At 39.3% G+C, this 27,803-nt stretch overlaps 1 pseudogene; it reads left to right on the plus strand.

The window, feature by feature from the left end:
* Positions 1 to 17,551: 17,551 nt before the first annotated feature.
* Positions 17,552 to 18,358, plus strand: LOC118889643 (annotated as a pseudogene).
* The last annotated feature ends 9,445 nt before the right edge of the window (positions 18,359 to 27,803 follow it).

A 27,803-nucleotide genomic window follows, 5' to 3' on the forward strand; every position in this document is an offset into this window, starting at 1 on the left:
TATATTCATCTTATATCCAGCAACATTCCTAAATTTACTTATTTCTATGCATTTTTCTGGATTTTCTATGTACACACCAATCATATTTTCTGTGAATAATGAAAATTTTATTTTTTCTTTTCAATCTTTACCTTTATTGCTTTATTTCAGTTTGGATCTCTAGTATGAGTGGAATAGGAGTGGTAATTATAGGTCATTGTTCCTGGTCTCAGGAAGAGAGCTTTCAATATATTACTATTAAAGAATTGCTGGAGCTTTATCTGATTAAAGAAATTACCTTCTATTCCTAGTTTGCTAAGAGTTTTAAATCATAGATTTGTGATTTCATTAAATTCCTCTTTTCAGATGATCCTGTGACTTGCTCCTTTATTCTGCTATGTGAATTACACTGATTGATTTTTCAAGTGTTAAACCAACTTTGCATTCCTGAATTGGCTGTGATGTAATATACTTTTTTGCACATTGCTGATTAGATTTGCTAATATTTTATTTTAGATTTTATTTAGAATTTTGCATCCATAATCATGAGAGAGATTTGTCTGTCATTATTCTTTCTGGTAAAGTCCTTTTTGTATCAAAGTTATCTAGACCTCATAATGAGTTATAAAAGTTCAGTTGACCTTTGAACAATACGGATTTGAAATGCACAGGTCCACTTATATGTGAACTTCTAAAAACAGTAAATACTACAGAACTACATGATCTGTGGTTGGATGAATGTGCAGATGTAGAACCATGGATATGGAGGAACCATGGATGCAGAGGGCTGACTATGTGTTATAAGTGGATTTTCAACTGTGTGGAGGATCCATGACCCTAATGCCTGCATTGTTCAAGGATCAACTGTATTCTTTCTTTCTCTTTTTCTTTTGCTTTCTCTTTTGTTTTTTTTGTTATGCTTTCTTTTTCTATTCTCTGAAAGAGTTTGTATAAGATTAGAGTTATTTATTCAATAAATATTTGGAAACATTTAACATAAGATTCAATTCCCAGTTACAGGAGTATTCAGATTTTCTATTTCTTCTTATATCTATTTTTGGTAAATTATATTCTTCTAAGAATTAGTCCATTTTCAAATTTATTGGCATAGTTTTTCATAGTTTCTTCTCATTATCCTTGTAAATTCTGTAGATTCCATAATTATACTCTCCTTCCAGTTTCTGAGACTGGTAATTGATGTTCTCTCTCTGTTTCTGTGAAACAAAGCTTACACATTTTATTAGTTTCTTCCAAGAAAACAAAGTTTGTTTTCTATTTTATTAATTTCTGTTCTTTTTCCTTTTTTCTCCTTTCTTCAGTCTTATTTGCTCTTCTTTTCTAGCTTTTTAAGGATACTTAGATAATTGATATTCTTCTTTTCTAACATATGCACTTAAAGCTATAGCATGTACTCTAATCACAGTTTTTGCTGCATCTTGAAAGTTTTGATATGTCAAATTTTTATTATCCTTTAGCTCAAAATATTTTTAAATTTTTATTTGTGATTTCTTCTTTGACTCTTGGGTTACTTAGAAGTATATTGCTTAATTTTCACACATCTGTGGATTTTCTAGCTATCTTTTGTAACTGATTTCTAGCTTAATTCCACTGCAGTAAGAGAACATATGATTTCAGTATTTTGAAATATGTTGAGACTTTCCTAATGGCTTAGTGCATGACCAATTTTAGTAAACAATCCATTTGCACTTGAAAAGAATATGGATTCTAGGGTCGTTGAATGCAGTGTCCTATATATGTCAATTAAGTCAAATTTGCTAATAATGCCCTAATCTTCTTAATTCTTGTGGATTTTTAAACTCTTTGAGTTACGAATAAGGATAGCAGAGTACACCACCCCAAAACGTGCCACTCTGGCAAAGAATTATTTTGAGTTAAAGGCAATTGAAAAGAAGAAAACACAAGAAAAATTCTGTGATCCTCCCACCCACCAGGAAGGACAGAAAGATTCTTAATCACCAGAGACAGCTCTAGACTCTTCTCAGTCTGGAGATGTCACCAGAGGAACCTACATACCAAATTTTACTCCCCGATATATTGACCTTCCCACAGTTTGCCACCCCTAGGAGCTCAAAGTCCCTTTACTTTGTTTTGTCACTGCTTTATAATTTATTGTTCCTTTGTCAAGATGCTATAAAAGCCCAAATTCTAACCACTTCTTTGAGTTACTCATCACTGAGTATTTCTGCATGTATGCATGATACATATCTTAGTAAACTTCTGTTTATTTTTCTTTTGTTAATCTGTGTTCTGTCAGACTAATTTGCAGGGCCCCAGCCAATGAACTTCAGATGGTAGAGGAAAAAACATTTTTTTCCTCCCCTAAAGTTTTGGTGACCATGAAGGAACAGAAAAGGCTGGGGTACCCTATTTGCTCTGGAAACCACTGATGAGATCCTGGGACAACAGATAAAAGCTGACAAAAGGTAAGAATGCTTTTTTTTTTTTTAAATAAAATATTTATTTATTTATTTATGGCTGTGTCAGGTCTTCATTGTGGCATGCAGGATCTTCGTTGTGGTGCGTTGGCTTCTCTCTAGTTGTGGCATGTGGGTTTTCTCTCTCTAGTTGTGGCATGCAGGCTTAGTTGCCCTGTGGCATGTGGGATCTTAGTTCCCCAAACAGGGATAGAACCCATGTCCCCTGCGTTGGAAGGCAGATTCTTTACCACTGGACCACCAGGGAAGTCCCCCAAAAGGTAACAATTCTTACCATGTCAGCCTCCTGCATGTCTGTTTGTCATGCCCCTGGTATGACCCACTGACTGGAGACTTGACTGAAAATCTGGAAGCAAGCCTATGATCTGGCTTCACCTTTGCTCACCCATAGTCCTAGAAGCAGTCCTGATCACCCAGGGACCCAGGATGAACCATGCCAATTGGCACCTCTAGTAACAGGTGTGTCAACCACAGACTTGACTGTAGGCAGCCTTATGACACAGCTCTGGTCCCACTCTACCATAGGCCAGAGGCAGTCCTGCCAGCCTAGGAACCTAACCAGGGATCTAGCAGAAGCCTGGCCAGGCTAAACCCATTCATGCCCCTGGTAACAGGCCTGCCTTCTGTGGACCTGACTATGGACCTGGAAGTGGCCCTGTGACCTGGCCTTGGTCCAGCTCAACCATGGTCCCAGAAACATTCCCATAAGCCTTGGGATCTGATAAGAACCACTCCTGCCTGTGCCACTGGTAATAAGCCCACTAACCAGACCCAACTGCAGACCCAGCAGCAGCTACATGACCCAGCTCCAGCCTGGCCTTACCACCATCCTGGAGGCAGTCTTGTCAATTCAGAGACCCAGCAGGAGAAGGTCTTTACCTGCCAAAACCAGTCTGTAGAGACTTGAAGAGATATCTGTTCCTTCAAATGCACAGACACAAATGCAAGTCTACAAGTATCACAAAAAATCAGTTAATCATGGCAAAACAAAAGGAAGCTAATAAAGTTCTACTAACTGATTCTAAAGAAATGGAGATCTATGAACTGCTTGACAAAGAACAGGTCATTTGAAATTATTCAGTCAGAGGAACAAAAACGAAAAAGAATGCAAAAGAGTGAAGAGCACATTCAGGACTTATGGGATACCATCAAGTGAAATAACATAAGCATTATGGAAGCCCCAGGGGAGAAGAGAGAGAGAGAAAGGGGCAGAAAGCTTATTTAAAGAAATAATGGCTGAGAAATCCCCAAATCTAGGCAGGAAAAAGGACATCTTGATTCGTGAAGTCTAAATGTTCACAAATAGATTGAATCCAAAGGGGTCTACACTGAGACACACTATCATTAAATTATCAGAAGTCAAAAACAAAGAGAGAATTTGGAAAGCAGCAGGAGGAAAGTAACTTGTCACATATAAGGGAGCCCCCATAAGTTACAGTACCCAAGGCAGTGTGGTGTCAGTGAAACAAGACACAAATACCTCAGTGAAACAGAATAGCGAGCCCACAAATAGACCCACATAAATATAGTCAACTGATTTTTGACAAAGGAGCAAAGGCAATACAATGGAGCAAAGATAGTCTTTTCAACAAAGGATACTGGAACAACTGGACATCTACATGCAAAAAAATGACTCTAGACACAGATTTTATGCCTTTCATAAAAATTAACCCAAAATGGATCACAGACCTAAATGTAAAATGCAAAACTATAAAACTCCTAGAAGATAACATAGGAGAAAACCTAGATGATCCTGGATGGTGATGGCTTTTTAGATAAAACTCCAAAGACACGATCCATGAAAGAAAGAATTGATAAGCTGGACTTCATTAAACTTAAAAATTTCTGCTCTGTGAAAGACAATGTCAAGAATGAGAAGACTAACCTCAAACTGGGAGAAAATATTTGCAAAATCACGTCTGATAAAGGACTGTTATCCAAAATATACAAAGAACTCTTAAAAATCAGCAATAAGGAAACAAACAACCCAATTTAAAAATGGCCAAAAGGGCTTCCCTGGTGGTGCAGTGGTTGAGAATCTGCCTGCCAATGCAGGGGACACGGGTTCGAGCCCTGGTCTGGGAAGATCCCACATGCCGCGGAGCAACTGGGCCCGTGAGCCACAACTACTGAGCCTGCGCGTCTGGAGCCTGTGCTCCGCAACAAGAGAGGCCGCGATAGTGAGAGGCCCGCGCACCGCGATGAAGAGTGGCCCCCACTTGCCGCAACTGGAGAAAGCCCACGCACAGAAACGAAGACCCAACACAGCCAAAAATAAATAAATAAATAAATAATTAAAAAAAAAAACAAAAAACAAAAACCAAAAAAAACCGATGCTGGTCAGCATGCTTTAAAAAAAAAAAAAAAAAAAAAAAAAAAAAAGGCCAAAAATCTTACAGACACTTCACCAGAGAAGACATACAGATGGCAAATAAGCACATGAAAATATTCTCCACATCATATGTCATCCAAAAAAATGCAAACTGAAACAACGAGACACTACCACACACCTAGTAGAACGGCCAAAATACAGGGCACTGACAACACCAAGTGCTGGTGAGGATGTGGAGCAACAGGAACTCCCATTCATTGCTGGTGGAACACAAAATTGTACAGCCACTTTGGGAGACAGTTTGTCGGTTTCTTACAAAAATAAGCGTACTCTTATTGTATGCTCTAGTAATTATGTTCCTTGGTATTTACCCAAAGGAGTTGAAAAATTATGTCCGTACAAAAAACGTGCACAAGGATGTTTATAGCAGCTTTATTCATAATTGTCAAAACCTGGAAGCAACCAAGATGTCTTTCACTAGGTGAATGGATAGATAAACCGTGGTACATCTAGACAATGGAATGTTATTTAGCACTAAAGTAAATGAGCTATTTCGCCATGAAAAGACATGGAAGAAATTTAAATGTGATAGGGCTCAGGGGCATGCTACCGCAAAATATGGCACTTTGGCATATATTAACTATTTTAAGATGAAGGAGTTTGAGAAAATGATGGAAACAGGAAGGTCACTTTATTTTGTCTTTTTTAAAAAAATTATTTATTATTTAATTAATTAATTATTTATTTTTGGCTGCGTTGGGTCTTCGTTGCTGCTCGCGGGCTTTCTCTAGTTGCGGCGGGGGGGGCTACTCTTCTTTGCGGTGCGCGGGCTTCTCATTGCAGTGGCTTCTCTTGTTGCAGAGCACAGGCTCTAGGCACGTGGGCTTCAGTAGTTGTGGCACGTGGGCTCTAAAGCGCAGGCTCAGTAGTTGTGGCGCAAGGGCTTAGTTACTCCGCGGCATGTGGGATCTTCCTGGACCAGGGCTCGAACCCATATCCCCTGCATTGGCAGGTGGATTCTTAACCACTGCACCACCAGGGAAGTCCCCAGGAAGGTCACTTTGACCTCCTCCCCCACTTGCTTTTCTTCCCTGAAATATGTCACAAAACTCTCATGAAAGAGGTGCCTTCCCTATACCCAGATGAAAGGAGCATCCTTATCTCTGAAGACAAACGGAAGCCAAGAGGAATCCTAAGAAACAGGCCTTGCTAAGTTTCCCCTAGTTTACTGCAATTACCTTATACTCCTTAATCTAGCATATTCCTCCACAAGTGATTACTCTGCTTCGAAACTTGCCTAAAAACACACGGGTCTTCATTTACTTATTAAGGCTCATGTGTCATGTAAAACTTATATTAAAGAAATGTGTATGCTTTTCTCCTGTTAATCTATCTTTGTCAGTCTAATTTTCAGATCCAGCCAGGGACCCTAAGAAGGTTGAGGGATACCTTTTACTCCCCAACCAATGCGTTACTACTAAGTGAAAGAAGCCAATCTGAAAAGGCTATATACTGAATGATTCCAACTATATGACATTCTGGAAAAGGCAAAACTATGGAGACAGAAAGAAGATCAGTGGTTACCAGGGATTTGGAGCGAGGGATGAATAGGTAGAGCACAAAGGATTTTTAGGGCAGGGAAACTCTTCTGATGTAGTGGTGGATACATATCATTATACATTTGTCCCAACCCACAGAATGTACAACACCAAAGTGAATTCTAATGTAAACCATGGACTTTGGATGATAATGATGTGTAGGTTTATCAATTGTAACAAATGCACCCTTCAGGTGAGAGATGCTGATAGTGGAGGAGACTATGCCTGTGTGGGTACAGGGGGTATATTGGAAATCTCTGTGCTTTCCCACTTAATTTTGCTGTGAATCTGAAACTGCCCTAAAAAATAAAGTGCACAATTTTTTTTTTTTAATGACTCAAAATCTCCTCACCAACCACAGAATCATTCTTATTTATGTCAGGACACCTTCAGATTCTGTAAAAAGCCAGGACATTGGAAAAATAATTGTCCTATAATTAAGAAGAAAAGGAGGGGGGGAATTAAATAGTGATTGCCCTAGATTTCTGATAATAGGCAAATAGGACCCCTGAATTCCTTTTTAGAGGAAACCTACATCCTTTCTCTGTCCCTTTGAGATATAAATCTTACTGTATCTTTGAAATGTAAGCATCCTAGGAGATAACTCTTAGCTAACAGAGCCATCTGAGACTAAAAGAAATAAAAGAGGGAAAAAGAGGCTTTTTGGAAACAAACTGATACTTGCTGTTTCCAAAGAGTCACCGCTGGCCCTAAATTTAGGCCACACTCTCCATAATACTACATATCAGGGCAAATAAAAATCATAAGGTTCTTCTCCAGGAATACTGGTAAAAAGCTTTAGCCCTCATGAGCAGGTAACTTTAACTTGTTCTACCTGCCAGAAACATAATTCAGATTAAGAAAAAATAAGTCAAGAATGAGAATCACTCATAAAAATTAGTGAAATTTATGTTCCTGTGTTTATACCTAACTCGTGGCTGACAGAGAGAGAGAGAATATCTCATGGCGTCAAGCTGGCTAAAATTGAATGGTTTTATTGTAAGGGTTAAATGAGCTTTAATAGCAATAGTGTACCAATGCAAAAGTAGAATTTTGTTTTCTTTCTCTGTTACAAGGTTACAGGTTTCTTGGATTATTGGTCTGTTCTTAATGAGAGATTGTAAAAGGGTTTTGCTTTTGTTTTTTTAATCTGATGAATAATTTTCCTAGGAAATATAGATTTGCTGTCTTATCAAGATAATTTCCTGTGCTTCTTGTTGACTTCATTAGGTCTTTGATTAGTTATGAAAACCGAAACTTCTCAGTATTAAAAGAGCTAAGGTTTTTTTTTTCTCAAGTATGTTACTTCCTATATTTGCCTTTGAAATCTTTTATTATCACATTGGTAAATGAATAAGTAAGTATTCTTTCATAGTGATCTGTGATCAAGTGCTCAAACCTTTTGGCATTTTTGACAAACTTTACAAAATCAAATTCTAAATAAAGTCTTTTTGACTTCAAACTAACTTTGAGATTTCCCAGAAGGCTCCTGAAAAATCTCAAAGGATTTGTTTTCTCACCTGGTAAAAAGAGAGATGTTAAATTGATTAGATTTATTTTATATGTTTAATTGCATGGGCGGCACTGTAAAAAAAAAAAGATGTTTAATATTCTTTAGGTTATATTTGTATGGATATATGTTATTAACATAAATGTTTCAGCAATTGTATAAAACTCCTAGAAATCCCTTAATGTCCTTACTGTCTATGTAATCAGTCATAATTCCAGTTATTGTCTTAAAATGTTGTATGCCACAGAAGTAACAAAATTTCCTTATCAATTGTGTTATAATGAACTCTCATTATATCTTTAACCATGGCTTTTTACGTCTTTTGTTATTCATAGACAATTATTGTTTTACTTTGATGTTCTCCTGAAATCTTTTACAATCAGCTACAATCCAGAAGTACTTAATCCTCAAAGAGATTCATAGAAAAGACTCTGACAAATACTCTGGAACACAGGTTTCTGATAACTTTAAGATTATACCACTGGACTGGGTAAGAGTTTCCAGAGCTCTAGTAAAGAAACTGATGGGTTCATGAAACTGCGAACTCAAGATCAAGCAGAACAAAAATTGACTATATAGGACAGAATAAACTGATGAGGATGATTATAAAATTTTTATGGCATTTTTGTTTAAAACTTTGCTAGTTCTCTAATGTTTGATTTTCTAGATATAAGGGACACTTTTTCTCTTTTCTCATAAGCTATTTATAACTTATAGCAATTCAATAAATTATACCATTGTAAGCAGAAATAAAACATTAATTTTTTGGGACTTCCCTGGTGGTGCAGTGGTTAAGAATCCACCTGCCAATGCAGGAGACACGGGTTCGAGCCCTGTTTTGGGAAGATCCCACATGCTGTGGAGCAACTAAGCCCGTGCGCCACAACTACTGAGCCTGAGCTCTAGAGCCTGTGAGCTACAACTACTGAGCCCGCGAGCCACAACTACTGAAACCTGCGCACCTAGACCTCCGTGCAGCACAACAAGAGAAGCCACCGCAGTGAGAAGCTGGCACACCGCAAGGAAGAGTAGCCCCTGCTCGCCACAACTAGAGGAAGCCCATGCGCAGCAACGAAGACCCAATGCAGCCAAAAATAAAAATTAATTAATTAATTAATTAAAAAATAAAAGACAAAAAAAAACCCCATTAATTTTTCTCCCAATCTGCTATCGATTGAATGTCTGTGTTCCCTCCAAATTCCTTTGTTGAAATCTAATTCCCAATGTTATGGTATTTGGAGGTGGGAGTCTTTGGGAGGTGATTGGGTCATGTGGGTGGAGCCCTCAAGAATGGGACTACTGCCCTATAAAAAGAGAGTCCAGAGAGCTCTCTCACTTCTTCTGTCATGTGAGCACACCTGAGAAGACAGTTGTCTGTGAACCAGGAACTGGGTTCTCACCAGACACCGAACCTGCTGGCAACTGGATCTTGGACTTTCCAGCCTCCAGAAGTATGAGAAATAACATTTCTGTTGTTTGTAAGCCACCCAGTCTATAGTATTCTGTTATAGCATTCTGACCAGCCTAAGATGCTCCCTGATCCCTCCAGAATTCAGACATTCTTATTGAGCCTTGTAGCCAGTATGTTGTGGCAACAGGGAAGCTGTAGGATTTCCAAGGCTAAGTCAGAAGAAGCGTTGCAATTTCTGCCTTGTTCTCTTAAAACGCTCTCTGTTGAAGCCCTTAGACACCACGTAAAATCTGACTATCCTGCTGGGAAGACTATGTGGAGGGAACCTGTAGAGTAGCTGGAGAGGTAGAAAGGCCAAACTGAGCCCACCCTTTCAGCTATTCTCCTCAAGGCACGAGGCATGTGAATGAAGCCTTCCTAGACCTTCCAGCCTAGCCCAGTTGCCACCTGAATACCACCCAGTGACCCTTGTCAATGCCATGTGGAAGCTAAAGAATGCCTTACTCAAATTCTTTTCTTTTTTTTGGCCGCGCCACGTGGCTTGCAGGATCTTAGTTCACCAACCAGGGATTGAACCTGGGCCACGGTCAAATTCTTGACCCAGATATTGTAAGATCTATTTCAGGGTTTTTTTGCTTTAAGTCGCTAAGTTTCATGGTAGTTTGTTATGCAGCAATAGCTAGCTGGAACAATATTAATACATGTCAAACACCAAATTCTATTTCTTTAGTTTGTTTTATTTCAGGTGCATAACATTTAGATTTTCTTCCTCTAGTGGTTTGTGCAAAGTCTTTTCTATTTTACTATTTTTCCTTCTGTTTCTCTGTCCTTTCAGGCACCCACTCTAGTTATATACTCTTCCAATCTACCAACTACATTTATTAAGATACATGTCTGGGGGACTTCCCTGGTGGTGCAGTGGTTGGGAGTCCACCTGCCAGTGCAGGGGACACGGGTTCAAGCCCTGGTCCTGGAGGATCCCATATGCCGTGGAGCAGCTGGGCCCGTGCACTACAACTACTGAGCCTGTGCTCTGGAGCCCGCAATCCACAACTACTGAGCCTGCGAGCTGCAACTGTTGGGGTCTGTGCGCCTGGAGCACGTGTTCTGCAACAAGAGAGGCCGCCACAGTGAGAGGCCCGTGCACCGCAGAGAGGAGTGGTCCCTGCTCGCCGCAACTAGAGAAAGCCCGCACACAGCAACGAAGACCTAACGCAGCCAAAAATAAGTAAATAAATAAATCCTGTTTCAAAAAATATTCATATATTAAAAAAGATACATGTCTGGTCTTGAAAATATGTGATGTCCTATTTTTTGTACATACATTTATTTATTTATTTATTTATTTGAAGTATATTTGATTTACAACGTTGTGTTAGTTTCAGGTGTACAGCACAGCGATTCGGTTATGTATATGTATACACTCTTTTTCAGATTCTTTTCTCTTATAGGTTATTACACGTACATACTTTTAAATTTACATGATTGATATTGTATTATAAATGGTGTCCTGATTTTTACTTTTTTACACTCAACTTGTAAGTTTCTGAGATCTCACCATGTTGCTTCGTGGAATCTAGGTCTTTTTCCCTGAGTGTTGCACAGCATTCTATCCAAAACCTAGCCCTCCGTTCCTCATCTACTCTGTTCGTGTTGGATCTAGCTGGCTTCCAGGTCCTTGTTATGACACACAAGGTTGTTGTAAACCTTATAAACCTTTGCAAGACAGTTTTTGAGGAGGTGTGGAGGGGAGGGTGTATCCTCAAGAGAGGGATTGCTGTGTTGTAGGCAGTGTGTGTTCTTTTTTTTTTCCCCCAGTGGTTCACACATTTATAAAATGTGGTTCACATTTTATTTATTTTTATTTTTTTAAACTTTTAATTTTATATTGGACTATAGTTGATTAACAATGTCGTGATAGTTTCAGGTGTACAACAAAGTGATTCAGTTATACATATACATGTATCTATTCTTTTTCGAATTCTTTTCCCATTTAGGTTGTTAAATAATATTGAGCAGAGTTCCCTGTGCTGTACAGTAGGTCCTTGTTGGTTATCCATTTAAAATATAGCAGTGTGTACATGTCAATCCCAAACTCTCTAACTATCCCTTCCCCCGGGAATGTGTATTCTTAATTTCACTAAGTACTGTCAGACTACTCTCCAGACAGCTGCACCACTTCAGTCATACCAGCAAGACCCGAGGGCTCTTCATTCCCCCATATTCTCGAGAACTTGTGAACATCTAACTCTTGATTTTAGTAAAGTGGTATCCGTTGTTTTGATTTGCATTCTTCTCATTACTGGTGAGCTCGAACATCCCTTCATGTGCTTACTAGCCAGGTGTGTTTCCCTTTTAGTGCATTATCTAGCAAATCTTTTGCTCATTTTAAAAATTGAGTTTCCTGTCTTTCTCTTGCTGATCTGCAATTCTTGAATGTTCTACCTATGACTCTGTTCTTGGCTTTGCACAGATTTTTCTCAGACTGTCATTAGTCTGCTCACTTTGTCTACAGGGCATTTTATTGAATTCAAATCTTTAAATGGTCAAATCTATTGATTTTTTTTTTTTTTGGCCTTTATAATTTAAAAAATCTTGTTTAAGAGCTGCCCTCCCCAAGGTTATAAAGCTATTCTTCTGTTTTATTCTGATAGTTTTTACCCCTGAACCTTGCCACCAGGCCTCTAGGACTCAGGGTCTCTCATCAGCAAACTCCTTTGTTTCAAGCATCATCACCTTTGCTATGAATATTCCCTTCACATTTACCTTCTTGCTCTAAACAAATCCTGGCTCTTCCCAGGAATGCTGCTGAACCCAAGGCTACTGATTAGACCCTGGGGCACATTAGAAAAAGGCATTTCCTCTGGGTAACAAGAGGCCCCAGGCACAGAAGTGGTGAGGGGAGTGTGGACTGGATTTTATTTTATTTTCCTGCTTGTTCTCTTTTTTTTTTTTCTGCTTGCTCTCTCTCTTTTTTTTTTAAACATTAAGTATTTTTTAAATTAATTAATTAATTAATTGGCTGCGTTGGGTCTTCGTTGCTGCGCGGGCTTTCTCTAGTTGCGGCGAGCGGGGGCTACTCTTCCTTGTGGTGCGCGGGCTTCTCACTGCCGTGGCTTCTCTTGTTGCGGAGCACGGGCTCTAGGGCGCACAGGCTTCAGTAGTTGCGACATGCAGGCTTTAGTAGTTGTGGCTTGTGGGCTCTAGAGCACAGGCTCAGTAGCTGTGGTGCATGGGATTAGTTGCTCCACAGCATGTGGGATCTTCCCGGACCAGGGCTCAAACCCGTGTCCCCTGCATTGGCAGGCGGATTCTTAACCACCGCGTCACCAGGGAAGTCCCAATTTTTTGACAATCTTATGCTTTGGAGATTTTGGACAAAAACAATACTGACTTCTTAATTTATCCAAAGACTTGTGAATAATTGGAATTCAATAGACTATTGCCTGTGATAAAGATAAATAATGTCATAGATAAATGTATACATTAAATTTTAAAAATCAGTCTGTATCTGGCTATACAACCTAAAACACGAAAGGAGAATTTAGTCTCTACCTCTAATGTGTGTATCTCTCTATATTCCAACCTTTATTACTCATATAAAACTCTATCAACAAATATGTATTCTCCCTAATAGGTCCCTAAGGATATATTAAGACTCCTTTTCTTTTTAAAATAACCAGTATTGTGTCACAATGATGCTAATAATGAAAATCATCTAGACCTCTACACCCTAAATCAGTACTATATTATTTGAGCCTAAAAGAAAAGGAAAAAGGATTCATGGCCACAGCACAATCCCTGTGTGAGATCTGACTCTGTATTTTTGTCTAATTGTCAAATAAACTGGTTCTTCCTAAACCCAAAATGTTATCAGGGTCTAGCAAAAGAATTAATGTGTTACTGGTTTGATCTTATAATTTTCCCATGTAAGATTTAATTTTGTTTTAAAATTAAGGGTTTTAAAACTCCAAGTACAATCATAATTCAATATTGTTTGCTATAACAATCTCTCTCATACATATGCATATATATGTGTGTGTTTATATATATATATACACATATATATGTAGAGAAAGAGAATAAACTTGTTTTGCATTTATCTCTTCCCATTTTCTGAAAAATTAATTTTAAAATTTCTGTCATAAACCACATTCTTTTGCAAAGTTTAATATGCTATTTTTTTTAACATCTTTATTGGAGTATAATTGCTCTACAATGGTGTGTTAGCTTCTGCTTTATAACAAAGTGAATCAGTTATACATATACATATGTTCCCATATCTCTTCCCTCTTGTGTCTCCCTCCCTCCCACCCTCCCTATCCCACCCCTCTAGGTGGTCACAAAGCACCGAGCTGATCTCCCTGTGCTATGCGGCTGCTTCCCACTAGCTATCTGTTTTACATTTGGTAGTGTATACATGTCCATGCCACTCTCTCACTGCATCTCTTACTTACCCTTCCCCTCCCCGTGTCCTCAGGTCCATTCTCTAGTAGGTCTGCGTCTTAATTCCCGTCCTGCCCCTAGGTTCTTCATAACCTTTTTTTTTTTTTTAGATTCCGTATATATGTGTTAGCATATGGTATTTGTTTTTCTCTTTCTGACTTACTTCACTCTGTATGACAGACCCTAGGTCCATCCACCTCACTACAAATAACTCAATTTCGTTTCTTTTTATGGCTGAGTAATATTCCATTGTATATATTAATATGCTATGTTTTACATGTGTGATGGTATACACATATATGTGGATCAGGACTAAAAACAAACAAACAAAAACCCCTGATAGTTCAGAAGGGGCACGGGGAGACAAATGTAAAATTTACGCTTCTGAACAGTACACGAATATAGATTGTCTAATAATTCTTTTGTAGGAACTTTGCACATGTAACCAGCATTGAACCAGAGAGAGGTTGATCCAAACTCTTGTCCATCACGGCCCATGTTTTCCACCCATCTCATACAGAAGATTTCTCTTCAGGTTAGCAAAGAAACACATCTGCCAAATAAGGATAAGTAGCAGAAGGCCTCTACTAGGTATAAATTGTAAGTTATTAGAACACTATCACATCTAATTTGAAAATAAATGTAAACAATTGGATCAAGCTATGCAGGTGTTTATACAATCACAGCAGAATCAGAAATTATTACCAATACCTGTCACCTGGTAGTTCTAGTCACCATATGGCTACAGAGAACAATTCACTAGTTATATTATCAGGGCTGATATTATATTTTATCTCAGGAGAAAACAAACAAGTAATTATAGTCTTAGTCAAGATTTTTAGCTAAGGCTCATCACTTTATAAAATGAAAAGAGCAACAAATTTAAACACTGACAACAAAAGACTTTTGAAAGACCCATCCCCCAGCCAGATGTACTTGTCCATGGATGGGTTCAGGGCCACAAACATTACTAGCCAAATTATAAAGGGAATCTGCATCACTTGGAATTAGTGGGACCCTTGAAGTACAAGATAGGATTTTGAAGAATAAACTGAACAAATTTTGCACAGAAACCTAATTCAGATGGTCAGATGCTTTGTCACTCTACCGTCAACAAAAAGATGGAACTCTCCCTCTGCAGAATCAGGACAAATCCCTTGTATATTGTCTGCAGAGATTTATCGAATGTAACCATACTCATTGATCTATTGAAGACACCCTTGCATGTGTTTCTGAACACACTGAAAGTTTTTTTTTTATTAATATTTAATTTTTGGCTTTGTTGGGTTCTCGTTGCTGCACGTGGGCTTTCTCTGGTTGGAGTGAACGGGGGCTACTCTTAGTTGTGGTGTGCGGGCCTCTCATTGTGGTGGCTTCTCTTGTGGCAGAGCACGGGCTCTAGGCACGCAGGCTTCAGTAGTTGTGGTACATGGGCTCAGTAGTTGTGGCTCACGGGCTTAGTTGCTCCACAGCATGTGGGATCTTCCCAGACCAGGGATCGAACCCGTGTCCTCTGCATTGGCAAGCGGATTCTTAACCACTGTGCCACCAGGGAAGTACCACTGAAAGGTTTTTATCTGGATGTGTTGATTATATTTGAACATGACTATATTCACAAGAATCTTAAACCACCCCATGAGACCCCCTCTGTGAAACACAACATTCCTCAAAACAATGCTATAAATATATTCACTGTGCATGTATTTTCTTATGCCAAAATATGGAACGGATAAGCCAGAAAATAAATAAACTGATTACCTATAGGAGAGGAAGGGAACAGGGTGGAAGGGACAAGGGGAGAAGCCATACTTTTCTGAATATACGTTGTTTTGTAGATTTGACTCTAGAATTATGTGAATGTTTAACATAAGAGTAAAACAGGACTTCCCTGGTGGCGCAGTGGTTAAGAATCCTCCTGCCATTTGCAAATGAAGCAACTGACAAAGGATTAATCTCCAAAATTTACAAGCAGCTCATGCAGCTCAATATCAAAAAAAAAAAACAAACCCAATCCAAAAATGGGCAGAAGACCTAAATAGACATTTCTCCAAAGAAGATATACAGATTGCCAACAAACACATGAAAGGATGCTCAACATCACTAATCATTAGAGAAATGCAAATCAAAACTACAATCAGGTATCACCTCACACCAGTCAGAATGGCCATCATCAAAAAATCTACAAACAATAAATGCCAGAGAGGGTGTGGAGAAAAGGGAACCCTCTTGCACTGTTGGGGGAATGTAAATTGATACAGCCACTATGAAGAACAGTATGGAGGTTCCTTAAAAAACTAAAAATAGAACTACCATACCACCCAGCAATCCCACTGCTGGGCATATACCCTAAGAAAACCATAATTCAAAAAGAGTCATATACCACAGTGTTCATTGCAGCTCTATTTACAATAGCCAGGACATGGTAGCAACCTAAGTGTCCATCGACAGATGAATGGATAAAGAAGATGTGGCACATATATACAATGGAATATTACTCATCCCTAAAAAGAAACAAAATTGAGTTATTTGTAGTGAGGTGGATGGACCTAGAGTCTGTCATACAGAGTGAAGTAAGTCAGAAAGAGAAAAACAAATACTGTATGCTAACACATATATATGGAATCTAAAAAAAAAAAAAAAGGTTCTGAAGAACTTAGGGGCAGGACAGGAATAAAGACGCAGACGTAGAGAATGGACTCGAGGACGTGGGGAGGGGGAAGGGTAAGCTGGGACAAAGTGAGAGAGTGGCATGGACATATATACACCACCAAATGTAAAATAGATAGCTAGTGGGAAGCAGCCGCATAGCACAGGGAGATCAGCTAGGTGCTTTGCGACCACCTAGAGCGGTGGGATAAGGAGAGTGGGAGGGAGACACAAGATGGAGGGGATATGGGGATATACGTATGCATATAGCTGATTCACTTTGTTATAAAGCAGAAACTAACACACCATTGTAGAGCAATTATACTCCAAAAAATATGTTAAAAAAAAAAGGAAAAAAAGAATCCGCCTGACAATGCAGGGGACATGGGTTCCATCCCTGGTCTGGGAAGACCCCACATGCCATGGAGCAACTAAGCCTGTGCGCTGCAACTATTGAGCCTGCACTCTAGAGCCCACAGGCCACAACTACTGAGCCTGCGTGCCACAACTACTGAAGCCCGTGCGCCTAGAGCCCATGCTCTGCAGCAAGAGAAGCCCTCACACGGCAACGAAGAGTAGCCCTCGCTCGCCACAACTAGAGAACGTCCATGTGCAGCAATGAAGACCCAACACAGCCAAAAATAAATAAATAAATAATTATTTCTTAAAAAAAAATAAAAAGAGAAGCCACCGCAATGAGAAGCCCGCGCACCGCAAGGAAGAGTAGCCCCTGCTCGTGACAAATAGAGAAAGCCTGCGTGCCGCAACGAAGACCCAACAAAGCCAAAAATAATAAATAAATAAATAAATTAATTAAAAAATACATATATTAAAGAAAAAAGAGTGGGGGGGGGAGGGGAGGCCCAGGGTCGGGGATGCTGGGTTCAGGTCGGCAGAGGCAAGAGCCCAGCCCCGCCAGGAGTCAAGGGGCCCCAGGAACCGGGAGGCGAAGGCCCAGGTCTGAGGACCGTGTCCTCAGGTCACAGAGCAGAGGAGGCCCAGGCAGCGCCAGGAGTCAAGGTGAGGTTGGCAGGGGACAGGCTGCGCAGGAGGAGTGCCCCTGTGAGGCCCGAGAGCACCCCTCAGAAGAAGACCTGCCCATGGTCCCCATCTGTCACCCCTGTCCACACTCCTGTCGTCGGCCGGACCCCAGTCATCGTGCCCCTGGGCCAGATGAGTGAGCTCTGCAAGCCTGAGGCAGACCTTCAGGACCCAGTCCAGGCCCAGGGCCCCGTGGAGGCGCAGATAGCTGTTCTGGGCTGGGGGGGAGGAAGCCGCATCCCCCGTGCCCTCTTCCTCCCCAGTCCCCTCCTCCTCCTCCTCCACCCATGCCGAGTCCTTGCCTCAGGAGGTACTTAATGTGATGATGGCTGACCTGGTGGGGTTACTGCTCCTTAAGTATCGCGTCAAGGAGCCGATCTCCAAGGCAGAAATGCTGAATATGTTCCTCAAAGACCATCGGGACCACTTCCCCCGTGGTCTTCAGCCAAGCCTCTGAGTGCATGCAGCTGGTCTTTGGCGTGAAGAAGGTGGACCCCAGCGAGCACACCTACGTCCTGGTCCCCACCCTGGGCCTCACCTGGGATGCCATGCTGAGCGATGGGCAGAGCGTGCCCAAGGCCGGCCTCCTGGTGATGTTCCTGGCCGTGATCCTCCTGGAGGGTGAATGCGCCTCTGAGCAGGAGGTCTGGGAAGTGCTGAGTGTCATGGGGGTGTATGCAGGGAAGCAGCACTGCATCTGTGGGGAGCCCAGGGAGCTGCTCACCAAAGTGTGGGTGCAGGAGGGCTACCTGGAATACTGGCAGGTGCCACACAGTGACCCCACCCACTCACTACGAGTTCCTTTGGGGTCCCCGGGCCCATGCGGAGACCAGCAAATGGCAGGTCCTGGAGTATGTGCTCAGGGTCAATCGATGGGATCCCAGGTCCTTCCCATCCCTGTCTGCAGAGGCTGTGAGCGAGGAGGAAGAGGGGGCCTGAGCCAGAGCAGCAGCCGGGCTCCTTCCAGGCCCAGGCCCAGCAGCTCCTCTTGCGGGGCAGGAAGGGAAGCTGATCCTCCACTCAGAGTTTGAAGAGGGAGCGGTCAGCCTTCTAAGTAGTGAGGGCCCAGGCGAGTTGGGGGAACACAGTGTGTAGCATCTTTGGGTTCCTCTTGTGTATAACGACATGGAATTTCATCTCTGTTTTCTTTAGGAATTTTTCAAATATTGTTCCTTTTAAAAGAAGGCTTAATTAGCTTCAGTATCTAAGTTTGTGAATGACATTGATCACACATGTATTTGCACTAATTCAGTTCAACGATGAGAGTTTTGCTATTTTGTAAAACAAATTGTAAGACTCCCATATCATTTTGTGATCCTGAACAAGATAACATGGCATTGGAATATGAATTTCTTGGAAATGAGAAAGAACTTTAGAATAAAATTGATGGGGTCAAGAAAAAGAGAAATAAAAGTAAAAGTTAGTTAATTCTTAAAAAAAAAAGAGTAAAACAAATCAAAATGTGTTGGTAATTTGTGTCTTCCTTTCTTTTTTCTTTATCAGTCTATCTAGAGGTTGATCAATTTTATGGATCTTTTCAGAGAACCAGCTTTTGGCCTCATTGATTTTCTCTAATGTTTGCCTGTCTCCTATTTTATTGATTTCCATTCTTATCTTATTTGTTTCCCTCTACTTACTTTGCGTTTAGTTTGCTCTTCTTTTTCTAGTTACTTAAGTTGTGCCACAACTACTGAGCCCACGTGCCACAATTACTGAATCCCATGTGCCTAGAGCCCGTTCTCTGCAACAAGAGAAGCCCCTGCTCGCCGCAACTAGAGAAAGCCCGTGCCCAGCAACAAAGACCCAATGCAGCCAAAAATAAATCAATAAAAAAATAAATAAATTTATTTTAAAACAAAGAGTATCTCTTTGTGGTCTTGATTTGCATTCACCCGATCAATTTTTAAATCTCTCTTCATATGTTTATTGATAATATGTTGTTCCCATTCTGTAAAATGCCTGTTCACATCTTTTGTCTATTTTTCTGTTGGACTCTTTGTCCCTTTTATATTAATTAATGAAAGTTCTTTATCCATTTTTGAGCTGAATTCTTTGTCAGTGTGTGCCTTTTATTTTCTTTAGGTTTTCCTTTGAGAAAAAATTTCTAAATTTTAATATAGTCAAATTGTCAATCTTATATTTTATTTTCAATGTTTTTTTGTAGCCTGTTTGAGAAAATTTTCCCTACTCCATATTCTAAAGGATGAACCTCTAAGTTCTCTGCTAAAAATTTTCCAGTTTTGTTTTGAAATCTAAATTCTTAATTTTCTGTAATTGATTTCTGTATATGATGTGATGTAGGGATCCAATTTTCCCCTATATAGATAACCATGTTTTCAGCTCCTTTCCCACTGACCTAACATATTATCTCTGTAATTTGTGTATTCTGCATCCATATCAAACTATCTTAATTATAATAAGTTTATATTAAATCCTGATATCTTGTAGGGAAAATATTCACATTCTTCGCTTTGTCTTTAGAAATGTCCTGGCTATCTTTGGCCTTTTACATTTCCATGTACATTTTGGAATAATCTTAACAAGTTCTATGGAAAACTCTATTGAGATATTGATTGAAATTGCATGAACTATACAGATCAATTTGGGGAAGATTGATATCTTTATAATAATACGCCTTTCTATCCATAAGTGTGATATACCTCTCTACTTATTTAGGCCTTTTAAAATATGTCCTAATAAAGATTTATTATTTTGCCTTAGAAGTCTTGAATATCTTCTCTATAATTACATTTTCTAGTTGTTTGCTGTTGGGGTATAAAAGTGCAACTGACTTTTTAAAAAAATTTTTTTGATTTTTGGCTGTGTTGGGTCTTCGTTGCTGCGTGCGGGCTTTCTCTAGTTGCGGCGAGTGGGAGCTACTCTTCATTGCGGTGGGCCGGCTTCTCATTGCGGTGACTTCTCTTGCTGCGGAGCGCGGGCTCTAGGGCGCAGGCTTCAGTAGTTGTGGCTTACGGGATCCAGAGCACAGGCTCAGTAGCTGTGGCACATGGGCTTAGTTGCTCCGCAGCATGTGGGATCCTCCAGGGTCAGGGCTCGAACCCGTGTCCCCTGCATTGGCAGTCGGATTCTTTACCACTGCACCACCAGGGAAGCCCCCTGTTTAGAATTCTTACATCTATATTTATGCAGTTGTCCTTTCTCATATTCTTTGTCTTTAGCATCAAAATTATGCTGGCCCTGTAGAGTGAGTGTGAAAGAGTCTGTATTAACTTGGTTAATCTGTTCCTTGAAATTCTGATAGACTGCTCCTTAAAAACTTTGGGCCTGGGGTTTACTTAGTGGAAAGATCTCAACCACTGATTAACTTTAAAAAGTTATAAGACTATTCTAACTTTTCATTTCTCCTTGAGTCAGTTATGATTAGTTATATTTTTCTGAAAAATCTGAATATTTTGTCCAAGTTCTGAAAATTGTTGACATATAGTTGTTAATCATAGCCTCTTATCCTTTTAATCTGCACTTTATCTGTGGTTATGTCTCTACTTTCATTCACAGTACTTGTTTGCATCTTATCTCTTCTCTTGAACAATATTGCTAGAAGCTTGTCAATTTTATACTTTTTTTTTAACCAAACTTTTTTTTAATCCCAGGAAATGCTATATACTTTTTTCTTTTAATATTTTTTTTATTTATTTGGTCGAGCATGGTCTTAGTTGTGGCCGGCCAGCTCCTTAGTTGCGGCATGTGAACTCTTAGTTGCAGCATGCATGTGGGATCTAGTTCCCTGACTAGAGGTCAAACCTGGGACCCCTGCTTTGGGAGCTTGGAATCTTAACCACTGCGCCACCAGGGAAGTCCCTATTCTTTTTTTTTTTTGGCCATATGGCATGCAGGATCTTAGCTCCCCACCAGGGATCGAATCGAGCCCTCTGCAGTGGAAGCGTGGAGTCTTAACCACTGGACCACCAGGGAAGCCCCGTCAATTTTACTTTTTTCAAAGAACCAGTATTCACTTATTTTTTTTTTTGGCCGCACCACGCAGCATGTGGGATCTTAGTTTCCCTGTTCCCCGACCAGGGATCCAACCTGCAACCCCTGAAGTGGAAGCAGGGAGTCTTCACCACTGGACTGCCAGGAAAGTCCCATCAATTTTGTTCTTTTGCAAAGAACCAATACTCACTTTTTGATCAACTCTGTTGAATCTTTGTTTTCTATTTTATTGGTTTCTGCTTTTATTATCTTTTTCCTTCTACTTTGTTGTTCTTTTTCTAGCTTCTTAATGTGACCACTTAGCTCAGTAATTTTAAATCCTTCCTCTACTCTAATATAAATATTTAAACAACTTGAAGTGAAGATTTGCTGTACCCCACACAGTCTGAGTACAATGTTTTCTATCATTCTGTTTTGGTTATTTTAAATTTCCATGATGATTAATTTTACACATGAGTTATTTAGTAGTATGTTTAAAAGTTTCCAAATAAGTAGGGATTTTTAACTTACATTTTTGTAATTAACTTCTAACTTTAAGTTTTACACAGAGATTAGGATCTATATAATACCAATGCACTGAAAAATGTGTTGAGGTTTTCTTTATCATTTTTTGTTAGTATTCTGGGTGACTGAAAAAAAGAAATTGCATCCTCTCACTGTTGGATACAGAACTCTCTCCATATTTATTATTATATCAAATTTGTTAATCCTGTTGTTCAGATTTTCTATATCTTTGCTGAATATTTTTCTGCTTCACCTATCAATATTCAAGAGAGGTGTGTTGAAATCTCCCACTTTGATGATACATTTAAGAATTCCTGGGAGTTCCCTGGTGGTCTAGTGGTTAGGATTCGGCACTTTCACTGCCAGACTGAGATCTCACAAGCCGAACGGTAAGGCCAATAAATAAATAAATAAGTAAATAATTCCTCCCTATAGCTTTATCAATTTTTGCTTTATGTACTTTTTACTTGCATAAAAGTTTAAAATTGCTGTAACTTCTTGGAGAATTATGTATCATGATACAGTGAACTTCTCCCACTTAATAACACTCTTTGTCTTAAAGACCATTTCATCTAATAATATGATTACACCATCTTTCTTTTAGTTTATATTTGCCCAGTATGTCTTTATCCATCCTTTTACTTTTAACATTTGTGTGTCCTTATGTTTTTAGGTTCATTTTACATAAATGGTGTATAACTGTATTTTTTAAAAATCCAATATGTCTGTCTATCTTTTAAAGGAGTTTAGACCTTTAAAAATTATTTTAATGATCAATATAATTGGAAGTGTTTGTACCTACTAATTTATTTATTTATTTATTTATTTTTGGCTGTGTTGGGTCTTCATTGCTGCACGTGGGCTTTCTCTAGCTGTGGCGAGCGGGGGCTACTCTTCGTTGCAGTGCGCGGGCTTCTCATTGCGTTAGCTTCTCTTTTTGGGAGCACAGGCTCTAGGCATGCAGGCTTCAGTAGTTGTGGCATGCAGGCTTAGTTGCTCCGCAGCATGTGGGATCTTCCCAGACCAGGGATCGAACCCGTGTCCCCTGCATTGGCAGGCGGATTCTTAACCACTGCAACACCAGGGAAGCTCCCACACTAATTTATTATTTTAATTTTTCTGTTTCTTTTTCTTTATTTTTTCATGTCTCCTAATAAGACAACAGCCCGTCACATTGATATTATGAGTATGTTTACCTTTTAGTTTCATCTTAAAAATGTTTTCAAGACAAGTTTGATCACTTTTAATTCTTACATCTCTTGTAACATCTACTATTTAAATACTTTATTCAGAAGTATTTCTGGTGTAGCTCTTTCTGTGGCAAACATTCTCAGGCCTGGTATATCTGATATTTTTTTATCATGTCCTCATTTAATTTATTTTATTTATTTTTATAAATTTATTTGTTTGTTTATTTTTGGCTGCATTGCTACTTCGTGGCTGCGCGCAGGCTTTCTCTAGTTGTGGCAAGCGGGGGCTACTCTTCGTTGCGGTGCGCGGTCTTCTCATTGCGGTGGCTTCTCTTGTTGCAGAGCACGGGCTCTGGGCACGCGGGCTTCGGTAGTTGTGGCACGCAGGCTCAGTAGTTGTGGCTCACGGGTTCTAGAGCTCAGGCTCAGTAGTTGTGGCGCACGGGCTTATTTGCTCCATGGCATGTGGGATCTTCCCGGACCAGGGCTCAAACCCATGTCCCCTGCATTGGCAGACAGATTCTTAACCACTGAGCTACCAGGGAAGCCCAATGAGATATCATTTAATATCCATGAGATTGACAAAAATTTAAAAATCTGACTGTATCAAGTGTTGGAGAAGATACGGATCAATGAGATCTTCTAAATATTGCTGGTGAGTGTGTAAATTGATTTAACTACTTTGAAATAATTTGGAATTATTGTGTACATTTGAGGTTTTTTTTTTTTAGTAGATTCTGGACCCAGGCTGGGTTTATTTGTTTATTTATTTATTTTTGGCTGCATCTTGTCTTTGTTGCGGCACGCGGGATCTTTCATTGAGGCACATGGGCTTCTCTCTAGTTGTGGCACGCGGGCTTAGTTGCCCCGTGGCATATGGGATCTTGGTTCCCCAAACAGGGATCAAACCCGCAACCCCTGTATTGGAAGGCAGATTCTTAACCCCTGGACCACCAGGGAAGTCCCCGCATGTTTGAGCATTCTTAAACCCTATGACCCAGTGACTCCTAGGTGGATAGCTGAGAGAACTCTTATACACATGCACCAAGAGACACATATGAAAGCGTTCACAGATGTATTTTGTAGAGTAGCAAAAAACTAGAATTGATGCAATGCCCATTCATAGGAGAATGAATGAATAAACTTTGGTATATTTACACAGTGGAATATTATACAGCTCTGAAAATAAGCAAACTATAGAGCTAGGTGTTGAACAACAGGTATGAATCTGGACAGCATAATTATGAGTGAAAAAAGTACTTCTCAGATGACCACACAGAGTACAATATACTTTTTTTTTCTTTTTTACAATATACTTTTTATAAGACTCTAAAACAAGGAAAACAATACATTGTTTAGGCAATCACAGGCAACAAAAGATAAAACAGATAAATTGAAGTACATCAAAATGGAAAATTTCTGTGCATCAAAGGACACAATCAACAGAGTGAAAAGGCAACCAGGGCATGGGTTCAGTCCCTAGTCAGGGAACTAAGATCCCGCAAGCTGCATGGCATGGCCAAAAAAAACAAAAAAAGGCAACCCGTAGATTAAGAGAAAATTTTTGCAATGCATATATTTAATAAGGGATTAATATGCAGAATATAGAAAGAACTCCTACAACTCAACAACAACAACAAAAACCAACCCAATTAAAAAGTGGGCAAAGGACTTTAAGACATTTCTCCAAAGGAGATATTCAAATGGCCAACAAGTACATGAAAGGTGTTCAACATCACTAATCATGAGGGAAATGCAAATCAAAACCACAGTGATACCACCTCACACACAGTACGATGGCTATTATCAAAAAAAAAAAAAAAAAGGAAATAAGTATTGGTGAGGATGTGAGGAAGTTGAAACCCTTAAAAACTGTTGGTGGGAATGTAAAATGATGCAGCTGCTATGGAAAACAGTATGGCAGTTGGCAAACAGTATGGCAAAAAATTAAAAACAGAACTACCATGTGACCTAGCAATTCCACTTCTGGGTATATATATCCAAAACAATTGAAAGCAGAGCCTCAAAGGGATATGTGTATGTCCATGTTCATAGCAGCATTTTTCACAATAGCCAAAATTGTGATAGAAGCAACCAAGTGTCCATCGATATTTGAATGGATAAACAAAAGGTGGTATATATATATATATATATATATGCAATGGAATATATATTAGCCTTAAAAGGGAAGAAAATCCAGTCACATGCTACGACATGTATAAACCTGAGGAGACTGTGCTAAGTGAAATAAGCCAGTCACAAAATGACAAAATGCTGTCTGATTCCCCTTACATGAGATATTTAGAGTGGTCAAATTCATAGAGATAGAAAATAGAATGGTGGTTGACCAGTGGCTGGGGGGAGGGGAAGATGGGAATTACAGTTTAATGGGTATGGAGTTTTAGTTTTCCAAGATGAAAAACATTCTGGAGATGGATGGTGGTGATGGTAGCACAAAAACATGAATGTTTTTAATGCCTCTGAACTGTACACTTAAAAATGGTTAAGATGTTAAATTTTATGTTATGTGTATTTTACCACAATTTAAAGAAAGAAAAAAAGCAGAGGAATGATATGCACAAAATTCAGGATAGTGTTTACTTTTAGTTGTGGAAGGATGGGGATTGGAAAGGAGCCAAATAGTTATTGGCAATATTCTAGCTGGGTGGTGGATTCTTGGGAGTTCATTACAGAAATGCATACATAAACAAATCAAAGTAAATAAAATGAAAGTGACCATGCATGGACTATACAATGACAGTGTGCTCTTGTCTAAGAATTATAATCTAAATACATGATTTGAGGTCCAAAAAATAAAAATCATTTTTAAAATGCACTTTAATAAAAAAGAAGAGACTATAAATCACTCTTGATTTACTATTGTAATATTTTTGCAGTCTTTATATACATATGTGCATGTGTATATACATACATATATTTGTGCTAAAATTGGAAAATGGAACACTCTCTTTTGTAACTTTATTTTTCACCTAAAGATAAGTTGATAACATGTTTGCATGTCATTATTCTTTAAGAGTATTTAAAATATAGTCATAAAATTCCATTGTATGGATACACCATAGTTTATTTAAATAAATGATTACTGTTAGAATTTAAATTGCTCCTATAATTTTCCTATTATTAACACACTGGGTTTAATATCCTGGTAGCTTAATCTTTGTACCTGTTTTTTGTTTGCTTGTTTGTTTTGTTTTTTGTTTTTGGCCACACTCCATGGCTTGTGGGATTTTAGTTCCCTGACCAGGGATTGAACCTGGGCCACCGCAGTGAAAGCACTGAGTCCTAACCACTGGACCACCGGGGAATTCCCTTTGTACCTGTTTTTGATTCTTTCCTCTGGGGAAATTCATGGACATGGAATGGCTGAGGTAAAGATATAGGGAAAAAGTTAAGGCCTTTGATATAAAAAAAGTCCTATGATCCTCAGGAAAGGTTTACCAAGGCTCATTCCCACCAAGAAAATATACAAACAATACACAAGTCCATTTTCTCATATCCTCATCAACTATAAGCTTTATGAGTCTTTAAATCCTTCCTAAAAAAATTTTTTTCCCTGATGTTTTAATTTGCATTTCCCTGATTACAACTGAGATTGAATATTAAGATGTTTCCATAGTTTAAAAAATTAACTAGTTTTTAATTGAAAAAGTAATTCATGTACATGGTAAAAATATCAAACAGCATAAAAAGATACACTATGAAATAAGTCTCCTTCCCACCCTGGAGCCCCAGTCTGCCCGAGGCAGCCATTATGATCAGTTTCTTGTTTCTCCTTCCAAAAATATTATGTACATAAGCAAGCACACATGCAAGGAGAAAAGCATTTATGTCCATATATAATTCTCCATTTTTAAGCCCAATGAGAACATGTTTTTAGAGTGAAATACAAACTCCCTGACCTGCTTCCGGCTCAGACCTCATCTGTACAGCTTTCCCCACCAGTCACCACTCTCCGACGGCAGTGGCCATCTTTGTGGCCCTTGGCATCCTAAGCTCTTTCCTGTCTTGGGGCCTTTTTTCTTGTGCCCTGTTGCCTCAACTCAGATAGCACCTCTAGAGAAGTCTTCCCTGACCACCTGTTCTAAAGCAGCCCCACTGCACCCAGTCTCTCACTGTCACATCTCTTTCCTGAGTTTCCTTCATAGCATTTAGCACTATTGGAAATGATCTCATTTCTGGGTTGCTTTATTTGTTCATTGTCTCTCTTCTCTACCAGGATGCAAGCTTCATGACAGCTTGGATCTGAGCTGTTCTGTTTACCTCTATTTCTCCAGTACCTGGGACAGTTCTCGGCATAGAGCAAGTCCTCGATTAATATTTGCTGAATGAGTGGTTGTTGAGCACACTGCACTCTACTCTACTGCTTTTACTTAAGCAAGTAAGAGAGTTCAATATTGCATGCAAACACACCTATATATGTTATGTATATATATGCTTCATTCTTTTTTATGGCTGTGTAGTATTGCTTTGAATTGATATTTCAGTTTATTTAGCCAGTCCCCCATTGATGGAATGTTTGGGTGTTTCTAATATTTTGCCATTTGCTCACATATATATTATTTCACATATACAGGAATATATTCATAGAAATAGTTCTATTCCTAGAAATTGAACTGCTGAGTAATAAGGTATGTGTGTGTATGGTTTATTTTATTTTATTGAGGTATAATTGACATTATATTAGTTTCAGGTATACAACATAATGATTCAATATTTGT

Source organism: Balaenoptera musculus, chromosome 2 (genome assembly GCF_009873245.2).
Source record: "Balaenoptera musculus isolate JJ_BM4_2016_0621 chromosome 2, mBalMus1.pri.v3, whole genome shotgun sequence".
Taxonomy (NCBI): domain Eukaryota; kingdom Metazoa; phylum Chordata; class Mammalia; order Artiodactyla; family Balaenopteridae; genus Balaenoptera; species Balaenoptera musculus.